Source organism: Sciurus vulgaris (assembly GCF_902686455.1).
Source record: "Sciurus vulgaris genome assembly, chromosome: 1".
NCBI lineage: Eukaryota > Metazoa > Chordata > Mammalia > Rodentia > Sciuridae > Sciurus > Sciurus vulgaris.
This window is the reverse complement of record NC_136461.1, coordinates 74,120,121-74,127,817: the sequence shown is the minus strand read 5'-3', so window position 1 is coordinate 74,127,817 and position 7,697 is coordinate 74,120,121. Positions and strand designations below refer to the sequence as shown.

Below are 7,697 nucleotides of genomic sequence, written 5' to 3'. Positions count from 1 at the left end.
TAACACAACTAGACAGCAATAATAAAGGCTCTTTATTCATTGCTATATATGATAAAATAATGAGTAAATATAATTATTAATTATTAATATTGATTTAGTTTGTATTTTGAATGTCTTTGGGTATTTATATTTAATCAAAATATCTTTTCTAGACCTCTTAAAATTATTTTTATGAGTTAATTACCCAAAAGAGAATTTAAAAATTTACTGATATCCTTCAATTTTGTTGATCATATAAACCAAGTACTTGGTCTACTTGCATTCTTTTTTCTTTAAAATATAAATGGTGGCACTTAAAAAAATACTAAAAACTACCACAATCCAACCACTGACAACATCAAGGTAGAAATGTTAACTCCAGGGTTTTGTTGGCTTTCATTAGGACTAGAATCTGCTTGAGGGATAAACAAAGCTACTTGTGCAATGTTGGATACTTTTGATATCAACTTGATTTTGTCTACACTTTGAATGGCAATGAATATGTGGGTTGTGTTTTCTTCTGAGATGTTTCCTGGTTAAAAGCAAAGGTTTCCTTGGAGTTGGGCTCTTTTGGTAACAGGTTGGTAGTGTTAACTTGAAGTGCATCATCAATATTGTCTCTTAGATCAACAATATTTCCACTTATTCTTATGATATACTGTTGAACTAAGAAAAAAGTTATCATGTTGTAGGATCTAGAGTATACCATTTTAAAATCCTTTTACTTTATTTTTCTAAAAATGAATAGTCATGCAAAGTGATACTCATATCCAAATCATCATTTACCTTTTGATAACTTAAATCCTGCCTTTACAATTTTGCCAAATGCTAACCTTTTTTTGTAAAGAAAAGTTTGGACCAGGTTAATGTGTCATTTGATTAATTCAAAGAATAAATTATAAAACTAATGCTTTGTTAAGCTGTCATTTAAAAACTTCCCCTCCTCCACCTTTATACCTTCGATTTTACAATGAGCATCTTTCACTTATAATCATAAAACTCTCATCCTCACCCTTTCCAATATCAAAATCATCTCCTGGTGCTGTCCATGTTAGATTGATCTGATTTCCCTCAGGTGTGGCCTCAACATCTGTGATTTGACTTGGCAGGAACTGGTCAGGCAAGGGAAGATGTGAAACTTGGAATACCACAAATGCAACTCCAGATGCTGTTGTGCTGAAACTCCAAAAATGTTTGAGTATCCTTATCACTTTCAGGACTTGGTAGAGTCTCTTCAAGTTCCCTTGTGTTAAAAATTTCCTGGTTTTTAATGAATAGTACAGTGCTATTACTTTTAAAACTCAAAAATGGAATTCTTCATTGGTCATTTGCTCTTTTTTTTTCTTCTTATACATGCTACATTTTACTAATTTTGGTGATAAAGTCAAAGGTCAAGAAAGAAAAAATGTGTGGTTAAACTGTAACCCAGAAATATATTATAAAGGTTATAAAAATCATTTACTCAGTACTGTTTTTGATGACTTCTAGAGTATTCCAACACCTGATGCTTTTGACTATATAAGATCTTATTGACCAGAACTTTGCTATTCCTTTGTTGAGTACTACAGATTACTCCTTTACCATTCTATGTCACACAAATTATATAGCTGTTGGTAATTCAAACACTGCCTATGCATAGGTGATACAGTTCTTCAAAAGTTTTGAGATTCATTGACTTTGTTTTTGTACATTCATACTCTTTGGTAAGAGAATTCTTTCTTTAGCATCCTGACCAGGATATTACAGGATACAATCAAATAATGAATTGTTTTGAAATTAAGGGTACACAGAATGGAAATAATGTTAAATAATTCAATAACTACCTTTTTATTGACATAATATTTTTATTGATACATAATAATTGTACATATTTATTGAATATAATATGATGTTTTAATACATATATACATTGTGTAATGGTCAAGTCAGAGTAATTATATATCTATCACCTTAAAGATTTATCATTTTTTATAATTGTGTGAGAACATTCAGCACTATTAATTTCTTTTTCTTGCCTAATTGCTTTGTTTACAACTTTGAACTGTTCAATAGAATTGGTGAGAGTGGGCATCCCTGTAATTTTTTCTGCTCTTATGGGAAAACCTTTCAGCCTTTTAACATTGAGTATAATGTTAATTGTAGGTTTTTCATATATGGACTTTTTATGTTGAGATACTTTTTTTCTAGTTGAATTTTTATCATGAAAGACTTGAATTTTGTTAAATGCTTTTTCTGCATCAATTGAGAACATCATTTTTTTTCATTCTGATAATGTGGTATACTATTTGATTTTTATTGGACTATCCTTGCCCTCAAAAAATAAATCTCACATGGTCATGGCATATAATATTTTAAATATACTACTAAATTTTGTTTTCTGGTATTTAGTTGGGGACTTTTTTGTTAGTATTCATAAGGAGTTGCAATGATGATTGTTCGTCTCCAGAATTCATATGTTGACATCCTAGTCCCTTCGTTGGTAGTGTTAGGAGTTGGAGCCTTTGGGAAGTGATTAGGTAATGGGGTTGGAGTCTTCATAAATAGAATTAGCACCCTTATAAAAGAGATTGAGAGAGCACTTACCCTTTCTTTCTTGTGGGGTTATAGCAAGAAGATAGATATAAACCAGGAAGTGGGCCTTCATCAGACTTTGAATTGCTGGTAATGTAATCTTGGACTTCCCAGACTTATAACTATGAGAAAAAAAATTCTGTTTTGTGTAACCACCCAGTTTAGATTATTTTATTATAGTAGCTCAAATTGACTAAGATAGGGATAAGGTATGCAAAGTTTTTCTTGTAGTTTTTTTGGCTTTGGTATCAGTGCCTGTTTATAGGATGAATTTGGTAGTATTCCCTCCTTTTAAATTTTTTTTTGGGAAATGCTGAAGATTGTTAGTTCTTTAAATGTTTGGTAGAATTAACCTGTGAAACTGTCAGGTTCGGGGCTTTTCTTTGTTGGGATTCATTCTGATTCATTCTTCTTACTAGTTAGAGGTCTATTCTGATTTTGCATTTCTCTTTATTGTTGTTTTGGTAGATTTTGTGATTCTAGGAATTTTTCCATTTCATCTAAATTATTCAATATGATTATGTACAATTTTTCATAATACTTTCTTATAATTCTTTTTAATTTTTTAATTTTTAATTTTTTAATTTGTTCTAACATGTACATGACAATGCATTTATACATTTCTCATTTTTCTGATTATACATATTGTAGGATCACATTGGTCATGCAGTCATATATGTACATGAGGTAATAATTCTTTTGTTCCTCTAGAATCAGTAGTAATATTCTCCCTTTCATTTCTAGTATTTCATTTTATCAATTTGAATTCTCTCTCTTTTTTTAGTTAATCAAGATAAAATTTTGTCATATTTGTTAATATTTTCAAACAACTCAACTTTGGTTTCACTGACTTTCTCTATTTTTCTATTTTATTTTTGTCTACTCTGATCTTTATTATTTTATGTCTTTGCCAGATTTGAGTTAAATTTGTTTTTCCTTTTCTAATTCCTGAAGCTGAAATGTTAGGCTGTTGACTCAAGATATTTATTCTATTCTTTTTCTTAATGTAAGCATTTAAAACTGTAAGTTTCTCTCTTAGTTCTGAATGTATGTGCACTTAAGAATTGTTTTTTTTCTTGTTCAGTTGATTGTTCTATATAAGTATATCAGATTTAGTTGATTTATTGTGTTGTTAAATTCCTCTTTTTCCTTATTTATCTTTTCTCTGCCTGTTCTCTCATATCTACAGTAGGGTATTAAAGTCTCAAACTATCATTGAGAAACCTTCTATTTTTGTGTTAAATTCTATCAAGTTTATAGTCATAGTTTGAAGGTGTATTACTTGGTGGATATATGTATATAATGGTTATATCATTTGCTGTGTTAAATGAACCTTTTATTAGTATATAATGTCTTTTTTTAATCTCATAAACTTTAAATTTAAAAATCTATTTTGTTTGATATTAATATAGCAATCTAGTTCCCTTTTGATTATTATTTTCAGGGAGAATCTTTTTATACTTTTTCACCTTCAAGCTTTGGAATCAAAAGTAAATCTCTTATAGCCATTATATAGTTGAATTTTAAAAAATCCATTCTGCTATGATCTGTCTTGTGTGTGTGTGTGTGTGTGTGTGTGTGTGAGAGTTGCTAAGGATTGAAACCCAGATCTTGCATATGCTAGGCAAGCACTCTACAACTGAGCTACATCACAGTTCTTATCTGTCTTTTGATGACAGACTTTAGTCTATTTAAGGTAATCACTAATAAGTAGGACCTGATTTTGCTATATTTATATTTGTGTTCTATATGCCTTGTAGCTTTCTTGGTCTTTCATTTCCTGTATTACTGTCTTCTTTTGTGTTTAGTTGATTTTTTCATACTAAAATTTTTATTTCCTTCTTATTTTCTTTCATGTTTATATTATAGCCTTTTGTTGTCACATAGATTACATTTAATATCTAAATTAATAACATTGTAATTTGAATTTATGCCAGCTTAACTGCAAAGAGATATAAATCCCCTGCTTTTATATAGCTTGTACACATCCCCTCTTAAGTACTTGTGTTACAAATTGTATCTTTATGCCTTGTGTGTCCAAAAACATTTACAAATAATTGTTTCTATTCATTAGTCTCTTAAATCATGTTGAAAATTTAAAAATGTGATGGAAACTAAAAATACAAAAAAATTGCTTTGATGATTTCTCATGTATTTTCCTCTATCACAGATTTTTATTTCTTCAACTGGTTTGGGAATATTGCCTGAATTCTTCATTTTGACCCAAATAGGTACAGACTTTTTCTTATTATTCCCTAAATAATATAGAATATCAACTATTTACATAGTATTTAAATGATAGTAAGTCTTATAAGTAATCTAGAGATGATTTAAAGTGTTCAGGAATATGTGTATGGGTTATGCAAATACTATACCATTTAACAAGAGACCTGAACATCTATGAAGTTTGGTATCCATGGTGGGTCACAGAACAAATCCTCCATAGGTACTTAGGGATAACTATACTTTGAGTTATAAAATCTTTGAAGCTTTAATCATATTATCCCATAAATATTCAAACCAGCACTGAATTTCTGAGGTAATGAATTACTCATCATCTACTACCCAGCCTGATATATGTGCAGCTGTATTCAATGGGCATTTTAAACTTCTCATGGCAGTATTTGTTTGCTCCATAAGTCTGTGGTTTTAAATTATATATTCCATTTTCTTCATAAGCCGTAAAGTACCTGGAGTAGACTCCATCATCCTTGTAAGAATCAGCACCTTATTATAGAAAGAAGGAAAAAGTTATTACTGAAAAAAAAAAAAAGAAATTTATGTTATTTTCTAAGCCAGGCAGGCATATGGGGCTACCATCTCAAAAACAGAGAATATTTTCATTATACTTTGGCAGAACATACTATCTTGTGTTAATATCTTTGAAGAATGATGAATTATATAAATATATTTGTGAATATATTTCCTGTTACTTATATCATGATTATATTCATGTTATTTCATATATGTATAATAAAACCTCACATATATATAATGGGTACCTCATACATATGTGTATGTGTATATATATATATATATATATATATATATATATATATATAAAATAAATACCTTTGGCTCTTATCACATTATATGGAGATTTTTATATTATCCTTCTCACTGTTTTCCCAGCCAAATGGCCTAATTTCAGTCATTACTTTTTATATACATTATACATTAATATAATTATATATACATTAGTATACATGCATTATATATTACTTGATATAAACATTAATTATGCCATCTCTGTTCAAATCAAAAAGCCTTACTAAAGATATGCCTTTGCTTAGAATTTAATTCTTATCTTCATCAACTACAAAGTATATATTTAGACTTAGTCTCCACTGTTTTTTTTCTTTTTTTAATCCCCAGCTCTTGCTTTCCTGATCCATTAGCTCTCTGGTGTGTCAGTGGGAAAATCCCATTACTTTTAGAATGAATATCTGGAGGACCTCAAGAATACTGTATTATAAGTATTTTTCTTGATTATTACCAGCATTGGAGTTCTTTGTTAAATTCCAAATACATTCCCCAGGGGGTTTTACATTCAAACTCAGAGATCCTAAAAGTGAGATCCTTAGACCACAATCATCTGCTTCTCTCTGCATTGTTTTCAGAAATGCATTTTTCTATATTCCACCCTAGGAGTAGGGAGGAGGCCTAAGCAATCTGTACTATTAAAAGCCTTCTTGGGGATTCCTATGTTCCTATACACATTAAAGTTCGAGAATATATGTTAACTACAAATACCTTTTAAGGTAAAGCTATTCAAAATTAGCTAAGTAATCACCTGGTAAAACCTTGATAAATGACAACAAAATGCAGGTAAATTTTAATGTAGCACTGTAGGGATTGAGAAGAAGGGAAGAAGAAACAGGGAACAGTTGTGGAGAACACTGTTATATCCAATGAAGGCACAGTAGTACACCAAAAACCAAGTTTACCTTCTCAGTTTTCCAAGGGCCAACTCTAGCTGAAGACAGAATTATAGAAGGACTGAATAAATTACATTGCAAAAGGTACCAACAGAAATCTGTTATAATTCAGATGTGTATCAAATAACTCTTTTCCTTGCTTACTGACCTCTTATCAAAAGGTTCAGTTTTAAGAACAATCTACACTCTGGAAAAAGGTCTTTAAGCACCACACACCCATACAGACCCGAGAGACAAAGAATGGCCAGCACAGTTCCTTATTTCCTACCAATAAGACCTGGTCTTTGATGTCTGGTAATGAGCCCTCCTCTTTTGTGGTAGCTCTGGCTGACCCTGGGCCATGGCTCTCAAGATTCTGTGCTTTATACCAGCTATGGGAGTTACTCTTGCTTCTCCCCCTTTTCCTCCCAGGGCCTGGGTTAATCCCATCTGACTGCTTGAGCTTCACCCTCCCTGGCCAGATTCTTTTGATGATCCCTGTACCCCCCACTGCAAGAAGCAACTGTGAAGAATTTTTGATTCTATCTTTGCCCTTCTGAAAGAGACCTTCTTAACTGGTGACAGGCAATTGGCTGTCTAGATGACAAACAATAAGGATGACAATAAGTAACATTTATTGAATGCTTAGCATTTGCAAGACACTTGCTAACCACTTTGTAGGTTTTATCTTATAGAATTTCCTGCTGGTCCTGCTATTCCTCCATTCTTTAGGTTCCTGTCTTTCTAACCCATGCTACCAGAGACCCCTAACATATTCTGGGTTATGAAAATATAGACTTATTCATAAAAGTCTGTGAATTACCTACACTGTTGTCCAAAGTTCCAAAACTTGTTTTTCCACTGTTTGATTCTATGAAAGCAGTCATGCTGGCTCCAATAGTGGAGATATATCCTTGTAGAATTTGTACATAAATGATCATTGGGCTGGGGAAGCTGTTTGTGGTTTTGTTCATTTTCAGCGTTCACTGTGATTGGAGGCACAGAAGAATTTGCTGCCCGAGAAGTTACTGTCATTGTTAGTGTTTCTGGGTTTGCTTTGGTTCAAAGGCTGTAAGTCCAAATGCCCACCTAAAATTTTCAATGGAAATATAGTAATTTTCTGTTGTTAAACTATTTTTCTGTGTTTCCATTATGCAATTTGAAAAAAAAAAATCTTGTAAGTAAGACCAAAAAGAGTTTTGAGGAATTTCATCATATTCCATGATGAGA

The 7,697-nt window shown here is 31.4% G+C and overlaps 1 pseudogene across 1 annotated transcript; it reads right to left on the bottom strand.

The window, feature by feature from the left end:
* Positions 1-252: 252 nt before the first annotated feature.
* On the bottom strand, positions 253-7,354 carry LOC306664814 (calcium-activated chloride channel regulator 4-like; annotated as a pseudogene). The gene is made up of 4 exons: positions 7,291-7,354; positions 5,102-5,277; positions 992-1,222; positions 253-645 (listed from the first exon to the last, which is right to left on the bottom strand). The product of its transcript is annotated as a calcium-activated chloride channel regulator 4-like (transcript).
* Between the last annotated feature and the right edge of the window lie 343 nt (positions 7,355-7,697).